At 42.3% G+C, this 12,329-nt stretch overlaps 1 pseudogene; it reads left to right on the top strand.

Moving 5' to 3' along the window:
• Positions 1-924: 924 nt before the first annotated feature.
• Positions 925-9,638, top strand: LOC100713292 (arylacetamide deacetylase-like 4; annotated as a pseudogene).
• Positions 9,639-12,329: the final 2,691 nt, after the last annotated feature.

Here is a 12,329-nt window from a genome sequence, read left to right on the forward strand (position 1 = left end):
GAATAGCATTGCTTTTAGGGGCAGTGGGTAGAAAGTTGATCAAGGGACAGAAAGTGCCTGTTTGGCAAGAGATCTATATATTGTGTAGCAAGATATACTTAGGCAATATTTCTTTTATTGCATGTGGTGGTAAATTTTATATTATTGGTTTCTTAATGGTAATTAAGTAAATAAACAACTTGGAGGAATGGTACATCTCTCTTCCTATCAAATCTTCCTGAGACTGAAAGTGTAGCCACTATGAAATTCCATCTGCTGGATGTAGCCCTACTGCATCATGTGGTCTGCTACCTAGACCAGGTGCAGCCAGTAGCTCCAAAGACTCCTGAAGATGGTCTGCCTATTTCTAGGTCCTATGACCAGGATGGAGGAATCCTAGTATCCTAGGGCAACCTGGACCTCATGAAGCCTCCCAATCTCTTGAAGAAAGTGATATCAAAGCCTTGTTTGGGGATAAATTTTGTTCACATGCTTTGTTCCAAAAGAGGAAGACATGGTCAGTGTATAATATGTTCACCAGGCAGCAAGCTAAAAAGTAAGCCATGAGATCAGCTTTGCTCACCCTAAACAGATTCTGTTATTGGATTTGGGCCTTATGTCATAATTGAAAGTCATTAGGTGAGCACACATGAGCTTCTATGTACCACATGTGACCTCTTGTTCAGATCTCCAGGAGCTGGGATGCCATATAAAACTAATCCTTGCTGATATTTGGGCACATCACGTACCAAACTGGGCTTTCTTGGTTCCTGTATGGCTTGGGGATCAGGTTCTTCCAGCTCCCTTTCCCAGCTGATATCTAAGAGGCTGGGTTAGGCCACTGTATAAAGTGTAGCCTAGAAAGAGTGGGTGGCAGTAGAGCCTGTGTGAGCATCCAAGGCCTCTTCACACATATGCCTGGCCAGTTCTTCCAGGAGTTCTTCCATGGGTGTCCTGTTGCTGATGCTTCCACTGGGACTGTCCATGGGACTCTTTGCCTGGGCCGTCTGTAATCATATCCTCACTGCAGATGTCCCCTCCGCCTTGGGACATCCTGTGAAATTCAGATCTTTGCATTGTATGTACCTGTATGTGATCACTTTGGTGAGTACATTCTCAGATCCCATTGTGAACTGGGGGGTGCTATTTCTTTATCTTTCCTCTCCTTTTTTCATCCTTCCCCTTTCCTTTCCTTTCCTTTCCTTTCCTTTCCTTTCCTTTCCTTTCCTTTCCTTTCTTTTCCTGTCTTTCTCTGGATCTCCACAGGGAAGACACAAAAGAGTTTGCCACACTCTTTTTTATTCACTTTTTTGTCCTCTCTTATTTTCCCCTCTCTTTAGCACTTCTATTTCCCTCCTTATATCCTTACATCTCTTCTTTCCTCTCTTTATCCATCTTTGCTTTCACTATCCTTCCTTTCTTTTCTTCCCCCTTCTTTTCTACTTTTGTTTTTATTTCCATGTTTCTTCCTCTCTTTCTTCCCTCCCTCCTCTTTTTCTTTGTTTCTATACTTTCTTCACTTTCTTTTCTTTGTTTCCTGCTTCCTATCTTCATTCTCCTTTTCAAACTTTTTTCTTTTCCTCCTTCTCTCCTTTCTTTTTTCCTTCCTTTTCTCACTTTTATTATATATTTCCTTCAAACTTTCCCTCCCTTCTTTTCTCTTTAACTCACACTTCCTTCATGATTTCTTTCTCTTCTTTACTTTTTCTTCTTTCTTTCCTTCTGTGCTAACTTTCCTCCTTCCTTTCAGCTTTGTGCCTTTGTACCCTCCCTCCTTCCTCACTTCTGACTCTTGTTACCCTTGGTAACTTCCTCGCTGTCTTCCTTCAAGATCACACATTTACCAAACGCCAATCAGCAAGCTCTTTCTTGAAGATTGAATAATAATAACCGTCCTCTTTCTTGCACACAGAGGGATTGCAGCATCCATCTCCTTCCACGTGCTCACCTCTAGGTTTTGTTCTGTGTAGGTATAAATACCCTGTTGTATGATATTATTATATTCAGTTTTAAACTGGGCTCCAAGCACAGGCCAGGCATCTCAAAGGTATCATTTGTTGATGAAATTATAAATGAATTAAGGTCAGCATTTCAAAATGACCCATCCAGTTGTCTCTGAGCAGGTCTTTTTTGGGCAGGGGGATGGTGGCAGTACACCAATAGCTTACCTGTCTAGCATTGATGTGGATTTTGGAACAACAGTTTTTTCCCATGCTGGAGGCAGACAACTTATGTAAATCCCAATGTTCTAGCCCTGGACTTAGAAGTGGCTAAGCAACTCACATTGATTGTCTCACAGCAACTGTGCAGAAGGTGAGAAAGTGTAAGAGTGAGAAGCACCAACTGCAGCCACAAAGTATGTATCCTGGCATTGCTTCTCATTAGCTGTGTGATTGTGGGCCTTTTGCAAAACCTCCTGTGACTGAGTTTCATCTGTGAAATGGTGACAATGGTGTCTGTCTCATCAGGTTGGTAATAATATTAGACAATTTGTGATAGGGATTACTAGGTTCACAAATATGTGGTCAAAAAATTATTGTCCCTGGACAACTGATAGAGTTTTTCACCATCAGCATGGATCACTTCAACCTGAGCTTGAAGCTCTACTATCAACTGAGAGGCCCTAAAAATTAGCACTTGTGAACTTCTGTGCCTCTCCGCTACCCAACTTTTAGCCCCTAAAATGACTGCTGACTTCACAGCAGGTCATTTATTAATGCATTCATTCGGGCTAGATATATTAGTGTTTATAATCCCCAGCCTTCCAACTGCTGCCATTACATTAATTTCATATTCTCCTTAGAATCCACCAGGGAATTCACCATAGCATTCATCTTGTGGCTGAACAAAGAGAAACACTGAAGACTGAAAGAACTCAATTTTTCATGGATCTTTTGGATATACAGGGCCTTTGATTTTAGTTCTCCAGCCCCAGACTAGCATGTAATTTCTTGTGACCAAGATAGCCCCACATGTGATGCCCAGGGAAGACAAAAAAGCTACTGAATTTTGCACATGAAATATCATACTTGTAACTGTATTTCACAAAGTATCAGAACTCCTTTCCTTCATTTTAATGATTATTGTTAATACTTCTTTCATTCAAATTTATGGCATATGTTCACATTCAGTGTCTTTGGTACACAGACATGTCTTCAGTCCCTTTACACCCTCCTTCCATCCTTGCTCCTCTCTTTCCCTCCCCTTCCCCCAGTCTCTTTAATGTAAGGTAGAGGGGGGCTCATTGGTGGGGTTACAAACTAAGTGCCTCATGTCCCTCCAATTCATGTCCTTTGGGAAGTTCTGAGACCAGGGCTAACAGCAGCCCTAGAGGAGTCCTCCCTGAGCCTCTGGGAGTGTGCAGGGTCTGCCATAGAGCCTTTCCTCAGGAAGGAGACTGGAGCCTGCATTCCTTAGCTGCAGGTTGGAATGTGCCACTACCACTTTGTGAAGCACATCTAGAATTCTCTTTCATGTCTCCATGTTGCATGATAAAAGTGCAGAGTGCTGCTGCCCAGGGCCATCCAGCAGACAGGCAGGCCCATGGAAACATTATGGGGTGTCTTCTTCCACCTTATTCACCAAAGGCAACCTGTAATTTCTGGCTCTTCCCCAAAGTCATAGAGACTATGAAAGGTAAATATTTTGAACCAGTTCAGGAAGTCAAGAGAGCCATGACAATAAACCTGAAGGAAGACACATGAAAACAGATAGCCACCGCTGCTTTGAAAGTACACAAGAATGATGAGGCATGTATTTAAAGTGAGGGAAGGTATTTGAAAGGATTAAATAAATGTGTTTTTGCTGTGATAACATCTTAAAAATTGAAACCGTGTTGCACTTTTGACTACATCATGTCTGTGAAATGTCTTGTCAACACACCTGTCTTCTGAGCTCACAACCCACATCCCCAAATGATCACATTATTCCTTTCTGCTGGACACAAACACACTTCATAACCCACAGACAGCTCCAGATCCACAATGGTGTGTTGACATGGATGACCAAATGGTTCTGCCATCTCTTCTAGGTAAAGTCCAGCGCAGAACCCAAGAGAGCAAGGAACTAAGTCAGATGCCTTTGACAAATGACTGTCTTCAGTTCAGTGTCTCCTTCCCATTCTGCCACAAAGCAGGCTACCATTTTGGCAAATTCACATCCATCTCAGTCTCCTGTCTGTTGCTCTAACAATATCACAAAGCAGATAATTTATTAATTATTATTATTATTTTTTGGTACCAGGGATTGAACTTGTGACCTAGTGCTTGCCAGGCAGGTGCTTACATCACTGAGCTAAATCTCCAACCCCTCAGAGCAGATAATTTATAACCATATCACAGAGCAGATAAGTTTGTCTGACTCACAATTTTAGGGATTGGCACCAGTAATGTCACCTTTGTTTTGTTTTGTGCTTTTCTCTTTTACCTCTTAAATAAAATAAAAATAAAAAAAGAAAGAGAGTGAGCTAGTCACACTTGAGTACTTTTAATTAGCCTGGGTCTCTTCAAGAAGGTGGCATTTCAATCCAGGTACCTTGCATCATCCACTGGTAGGAAGGTAAGACAAAAATCCAGGGTGAATTTTTTACTTTTGAAAATCAGGAGTCTACTCCAGAGATAGCTTATTTGCTCCCTTCATAGCAGACTGAATCCAGTCAGGAGGTTGCTGCCTAACCACCTCATTAAGGTCCCACCTCTTAACACTGTTACAGTGGCAATGAAATTTTCCCATGAACTTCGGGCGGAACAAGCATTCAAAACTTTTAACATCTTTACCCAATCAAGACCTTGTATGAGGAGAAACTTGAAAACTTAGCTCCCTGTCTGAACACAAGTCAGAGCCTCCAGAAATGCAATGGGAAGATTATACATGCAGGGGGCAGGAAGCAAATGTGAGGAGCTTTAATAGGAGTAAGTGGGGGTGACCCGCCTTCAGGATCTTCATTGCACCTGTACCTCACATTCCTCCTTTTGCTTCCAAGAGGGCACTGTGCTAGAAAAGATGGGAATTTGCTCCATACCCAGCTTTGTTAGCTTTGTACATAGTGTAACCACCATAAAGAAGGACCCTCAAGTGATGGTGACTGACCTGTGCTTTGGGACAATCCCTGTGAGGCTGTTCCAGCCCAAAGCAGCATCCTGCAGCCCCCGGTGAGGTGTCACCTTTTACCATGGAGGAGCTACAATGTTTGGCAGCCTGGGTAAGGAGCTCGTCTGAGATATGGGAGAAAAAGGGCCTCAGGAAAGACAGCTTCACCCAAGATTCCGGAATATAGTGGAGAGAGTGAAAGGAAACAGTGGTAGGAGTTTAGCAAAGAGAAATACTTTGGGATTCACTTAATTTGATGGAATTCCTATTATGCAATGTCTAGTTCCCTTATTAGAGCACTAGCTGTTACCTCCTCCTTCCTTTCTTGCTCACAGGTTTGGCCACAGGCCCACACTCTTTGTGTTACAGTGATCTTAAATCCCACGCATTATCCTCTGTTCTACAAGACTATGGAGACTGAAATCCACCTTCACTTGCTCATACTCTTTGCCTCCAGGAGGCTTCTTCCATCTGGTCCTCTGCACTTGCAGCTCATTCAGTTTCAAAGGTCTTCCCAAAGCTGGGAAGGCATCTCAGTGTAGAATGTTTGCCTAGCAGCAGTGAAGACCTGAATTCTAATCCCCAGCAGGACAAAAAAAAAAAAAAAAAAAAAAAAAGAAGAAGAAGAAGAAGAAAAGATCACACTCTCTCTCCTTTAGAAGTTAACTGGGAACACATCCTGTCCATGAATCCTTGTCTTCACTTTCAGAGCCCCAAGGCGTAGTCCCCCAGTACCTTCCTGTGTTCAGGGAGAATGTCATTTCCAAAGTTAAGGGTGATACGAGCACCTACTTAGTGGTAGACCCTCTCCAAGCACAGGAGAAAAAGGAGAAGAAGGAAATGTCAATCTCAGTCCTCATGTACCCTTCAGCCAATGAGGGAGGCACACAGTGCAGGAACTCACATAAGCAGGTAGTTTCACATGGTGAATAATCAGGTTATTGAAGTCTATCCTTGGTTTTGACTGACAGCTTTGTTTTGCCATATTTGACTGTATTCTCTCCCCCCCAAAAAAGTAATAAGAACTAAGGAGTAATAAAATCCAAAATGTGTAAATTTTGTTGTAAAAAAGAGAGGGGGAAAAAAAAAGAGCTCTAACGGATATAACAGCAAGTGTGTTTAGGGATGTTAAATAGCTGACTATATTAATGTTTTTGGATCATTGAACACAGCTGTTTGCAGTCTCCCTGTTTGAATGTCCACTTTGTATTCTTTGATACTGTGATTTGAGCAACTATTTTCAAGATGATAATATGTAATCTATTAACAGGTGATTTCTTACTGTTATGTTTTTTTTGTAGTTCTGTATTACGTGTACCCTTACACCGCTTTGTTTTGTTTTGTGCTTTTCTCTTTTCCCTCTTAAATAAAATAAAAATAAAAAAAAAAGAAAGAGAGTGAGCTAGTCACACTTGAGTACTTTTAATTAGCCTGGGTCTCTTCAAGAAGGTGGCATTTCAATCCAGGCCCAGTGGCAGAGGAGGAACCAGCGCTACAGCAAGGGATTGGAAGAGGGTCATTCAGAGCCAAGGAGTAACTTGGGGGAACCCTGGGGAGATAGGTGTCTCAGGTTCCAAAGTGAGGGACACCAAAAACCTCAGTCTTCAAGTCAGTTTTCATGCACTTTAAGGCAATACTTAAAGAGATAAGGTAGAGCTGAGTGATTTTTACAAATATAAGGTAGGAGCCTGTTTAAAACTTTGAATATTTTGCTCATTGTATGTTTTGGTATTGGTTTTAGTAGCCAGAGTAGAAAGAGAGGTAGGCTATTACCCCATGCCCACCTAGCAGCTGCTCTCCTGAGTTGTGAGGGAAATATTGGGTCCTCCTCATGGGCTACCCTGGGTCTAGTTTTTCTCTTGCAGATTTGTACCATAAGCTGTGCATTTGCCTTGCCCAGGAGATGGATTCTGTATTGTTGTCTGTGGGGTGAGTTTCCCCCACAGTCCTCAGCATTTCCATGGGAAGGACAAAGTTTGTGGGGGCGGGGTTCTGGGAGAGAGTCTCTGTATAATTTTAGGGAAGAGAGGCGGCTCTGACTCATTAGACACTCATGCACATGTGCTCAGGACACAGGTTCAGCTCCATTTGAAGTAGCACAAACCTGGAGACCTGTGTGCTGCAGGCAGTGTGCAGATCAGCCTTGGGAGAATGACTAGCTCTTTACATTGCCTGAGCTACTGTGGAGTATTATGCAGTCAGTTAGTAAGACATAAGAAGATGTACCATGGTATGCATGAATTTTATTAGTAGGATATTGTTAAATAATTAAAAAATTACACAAAGCCTAGTGCTTTAAAGTGTTTAAAACAATTGAAATCAAAATGTTACTCTTTGGAATACACAAGGTTAAAACAAAGCAATGTAAAAACAAAAGAGAAAGGATGATGCATCCAGCATTTGAAGTAACCTTGCTCTCTGTAGAGCCAGCACAGAGGTGGGAGAAGTCAAGGTGAGTCAGGGCAGCTCTGACGAATGGTTGGTGGAATGATCAGTCAAGCCAGGGGAGGGGCCTAGGGTTGCCAGAGGCAATAGGTGATGCCTGGGAGGAGACAGCAGAGAGACACTGAAAATGAGATTTTTTTGTCCTCTGCTTTCCTTTTTCTGGATGAAAGCTACTTCACTTTGACTTTAATCTTAGCTTCCCTATTACCCTATTGGCAAGCAGGGGGACTGAAACCTGAGCGTTATATCTTTTGATCAGTAGAGGACAGACTGAGTAAATATGACAAGCATACACGCTTCAGCACAGTCTAAGTTTTATGGGGGCAGGGAGCTTTAGACAAATTGGTCTGTAATTTTCTGTGTATGTGGCATCACTGTCCAGTTGAAAACCTCCTGGCCTTATACTTGAAGAGGGGCTCAACTTTGCTCAGAACTGCTAAGTTTCTCATACAGCTGGCATGATCTTGCATAAACATCCAGTCCTTCTGGTGGGAGGAAGGATTTTCAGTGCTTGAGCTACTGAAAAATCAGGATGGTAGGGTAGAAGAGGCATGCACCAGATGTGAGGGGTAATAGGCCAGGCTAACCCTGTGTCACAGTCTTAGACAAAATACTTCTTAAATGATCAATATGTCTATATGCAAAGCTGAGTAGAATATGATTCAAAGATAGGTTAAAGCAGTAAAGATAACAGTCATACTACAAAAGCAGAGATGTCATACCTTTTGCCTCACTTTAGAGGTGTTAAGGTTAGTGGGGAATTAAAAGTATGCTACTCAGATTTGTGAACACCAAAAATAGTTAATTCAAATTTACTGATACCAAAAGAAACTAAAGAGCAAAGTTTTTCACTTAGTGAGAATTTCTCATTTTTTACAAACCTTATTCTTTGACTTTAGCAGGGCCTCATGATGGGTCTGTTGGAACATCCATGCTAACAAAGTGTGCTCTCATAGTCTTTTTTTTTTTTTACTGCAATTTGTTTTGTCATTTCAGCCTTGTGTTTCACCACTGGTCCATGATGGTTATCCCTTACTGACTGAGGATCAGCAGGAGTCTCACTTGTCATTTTTGGCCAATCATTTCTTGTTCTTCTAAAGCCAATAGCTTTCAGCTTGCAATCTTTTATCGGTTTTGTGCATCAGTGGGGGCACAGAGTATGAGCTGGGGAAATCTAGAATCCTGAAAGACAGGATTTAGCCAGGTTCTTCACAATAACATAGGAAGATAATCCAGATACCCATAGTTACATCTCAGGGTCTTTGCGGAGACTTCATTGGAGAAACTCTCCTAAGGTTATAAGGAACACTACTCAGAAGGACACATCTGCACACTGTATTCTGTTCCCTCTTTCCTCCTTAGGTACCGGAAGCTTCCTAATCACCATTACCCTGTTATTACCAATGACTGTCTGAATGCCACCATCCACTTCCTGAAGAGACTGAAAAGCTATGGTGTGGCCCCTTCCCAGGTTGTTGTCTGTGGAGAAAGTGCTGGAGGTGGGACTGCAGCCCTGGTCACTCAGGCCTTGGTGGGTCACAAAGATCTTCCCCAGATCTGGGCTAAGTCCTGATTTATCCAGCTGTCGAGACCATCAATTTCCAGTTACCATCCATTCAGCAGAACCAAAATGTTCCATTCCTTACCCTGGACTTCTTCTTGTTGTGCATATGGCTATTGACCTCTCCTGGCAAGATGCCATTCTGAAAGGTTCTTGTATACACCAAGACTTTTGGAAGAAATACATGAAATGGTTCAGGTCTGAAAATATCTCCAAGAGTTTCAAGAGCAAAGACCTGGAATCCCAGTTTCCTGGGCCTTTTAAAGAGGCTGCTTATCTGGAAACCAAACATCTGTTTCAGGTAGAAAACCAACCCATCCTAGCAGATGATGAGATCATTGCTCAGCTCCCTGAGGTCTTCCTTTTGAGCTGTGAGAATGACATCCTCCGTGATGACACCTTGCTTTACAAGAAGTCCTTGGAAGACCAGGGAGTTCCTGTGAGTTGGTATTATGTGGAGGGTGGATTTCACGGATGTGCAATATTTTTTGATAAGAAGCCTTTCTCCTTCCCATGCTCACTGAAAATTTTGAATGCTGTAGTCCATTACATAAAGGGAATATAAAAGAAATACTTGGGCCTTCTGAGTAGTTTAGGGTCAGGATACCTCTGCAACAGCAGGGGATTCGACTGAATCGTACTTTACTGCAGAGGAATACGCTAATTCATCATGGCCCAGCAAGGAAGAATACAATGGAGTGGAGAATTGTCTTTGCTTTCTAGAAAATAAAACTATTTCCTTTCAGTACTACCAGTATTCAGTTGTCAGTATTCTGACAACATTCTCTATCATTAAGAAATAAATATTAAAGAGAAAATGTCTTTAAAATTTCATCAAAGATTCAACTCATAAGATTGCTATAGAATAAGAGCCAGCACTTCAGTGTCCATGTCCATGTTGGAGGAGGAGTTACTTTACTCTCTGGGGCCAAAGTTTCTGGCCACTATTCAGGTCAGAATGTCTCCAAGTTGGCCTGAGAAATGTTCTTGAAAGTTGTGCCACCTTGGAATGCTACAGGATTTAGAGGAGTTTTGGGGAAAGACATACACAGGTCAGAGGCAGTGGTGGAGAAGAAATACTGAACCCTGGGGAGTCAGGAGCTTTACCTGGACTCAAGTTTTTTTTGAGACAAGGTCTCATTATGTAGTTCAGGGTGACAATGAGCTCACTATGGAGCCCAGGCTGGCCTAGAAGTTGTGATAATCCTCCTGCCTCCCTCTCTTGAGTGCTAGGATTACAGGCAGATGCTATGACTCTTGGTTGGATTCAAGTCTTAATTGGAATTCCTCTGGCAGATTTCTGGCTACCAAGAGGAATTTCTCAGAGTCAAGGCTGTGCTGGTAAGCTCTGGATGCCATGTGAGACCTTGAAAACATTTTCTGAATGAGGAAGGATGCCCTCTTTTCCCTACTAAGGTTTTATGTTGTTCTCACTTCTGCAGAGCACTCTCCCTTGCTTCAGTGTCAGTATCTTTGCCTACAGGAATAAGGATTCTTTAATCATCATGCTAGTGAGACCCATAGTAGCTGCCTGAGCACATATTTGTGTGATGCATCTGGAAAAATCCCATGCAGCATTGCTGGCCAGGTCCATTGAAAAGGAAGGATCTGGAGAGTTTCTTTTCCATACGACTATAACCTGTCTGGCTGCCAACACTTTTACCCATGAATGACAGAGAAGAAGGATGTTCCATACTGGCTGATGGTCCCTACAATGAGCACTACTGTCTTCACAGAGGACTGGACTGATTTCTTGGATTCTCAGCAGACATCGTGACTATATTTTAGCAGCTTTGGGTGTAAATTTCTATTTTCATCTAACAGTAGGTAGCATTACAAGTGTTGTACTGTATCACAGCCCACATCTGTTTTCTCATAGTTTGTAAGGGCCAGCAGTCTGAAGATGACTTGTCCAAACTCAACTTACTGTTCATGGAGCATGCCATTGAGCTTTGGGTGATAGTTCTATTGGAGGCTCAAGCAGGAAGGTTCTGCATCCAAGCTCATCAGACTGGTGGCAGAATACACTCTGTTCGTATTGGAAACTGAAGATATCAGTGTTCTTTTAGCTGTTGGCAAGAGGAATCCACCCTCAGCTTCTATGTTTGCTCAGTGTCATGTCACATAAGCTTAAATGATGCTTAGTTCTTTAAAGCAATCACAGAGAGACAGGTGGGACCCATCAGCCAGCAGATCCTGTGTTAATATAATCAGGAACACAAGGCCCATCGACTCTGTCACCTTTGCCACATCCTGTCAGAAGGAAGTCACAGGTCTTGCCCATACACGGGGGTCACACAGTGTGTAAACTGCATAAGTAAAAGTCAGGGGACCACTGCAAAATATGTCCTATGCAGAACATCATAGAAAGTGACTGGAAGAATAGTGAGATTGAATTTCAGTCTAGGATACACACATGGGCTCTACCTTCTGGTGCTTTTGACAGCTCCTTTAGAGAAAACTGCTTTCAGCTTCTTCATCTCTACTTCCTTTCTCCACTGAAATCTCTCCCATCTTTTCCCCAAGCATTCACTGGGTCATCGTGCAGCCTCTTCCCAGATTATTCATGACAGCCACTCTGCCTTGGAGTATTCTTGAGAACTTTAAAATCCATGGCCCTGACTGAATCTCAGTTCAGGAACCTTGAAGGAATCATAGCCACATTTCAATGAGCTAGACAACTGAATATCACAACTGAATATCACAATTTGATGAGGGGAAATTTCAGGATTGTGGGATTCTTTTGAAGGCTTGGCCCAAAGACATATCTTTTCTGGTCTAATTCCATCATTTTATTATGGGGGAAATGGGGTCTTCAACAAGGAGATAATTCACCCAAGCTTGGAAAGTTTCAGAGTTTGGAAAGTTAGAGGCAAGGCAAGAAAGTCAGAAGGGTCAGGTGAGCTCACACAGGCTTCGAGAGCCATGAATAGAGAAGCATAATTAACCTAAGCCTGTGAAAAAAATGTAGTTTCTAATCAGAGAAACAACAAGGCTCATGTAAGGTGTTACCTTTGACATGTCCCATCAGAAAAAGTCACAGGTCTCTCTCTCACACACATGCACACATATCACATGTTTTACGAATAGCATAGGTGGAGGTCTGGGAGCTTCAGCAAATTCTTCCCTGTGCAGGTTTGTGTTTTGGAAAAATTGCCATATGGGAAGTATAAAACATGCTGCCAAGATCAAATGAGAGAAAATGTAATAAAAATGCTCTGAACTCTCCAGCTACCTTCCAATAATAACAAATTAA

The sequence above is a fragment of the Cavia porcellus genome, unplaced genomic scaffold, assembly GCF_034190915.1.
Source record: "Cavia porcellus strain 051 isolate PalLab524CR breed Dunkin Hartley unplaced genomic scaffold, mCavPor4.1 scaffold_25, whole genome shotgun sequence".
NCBI lineage: Eukaryota > Metazoa > Chordata > Mammalia > Rodentia > Caviidae > Cavia > Cavia porcellus.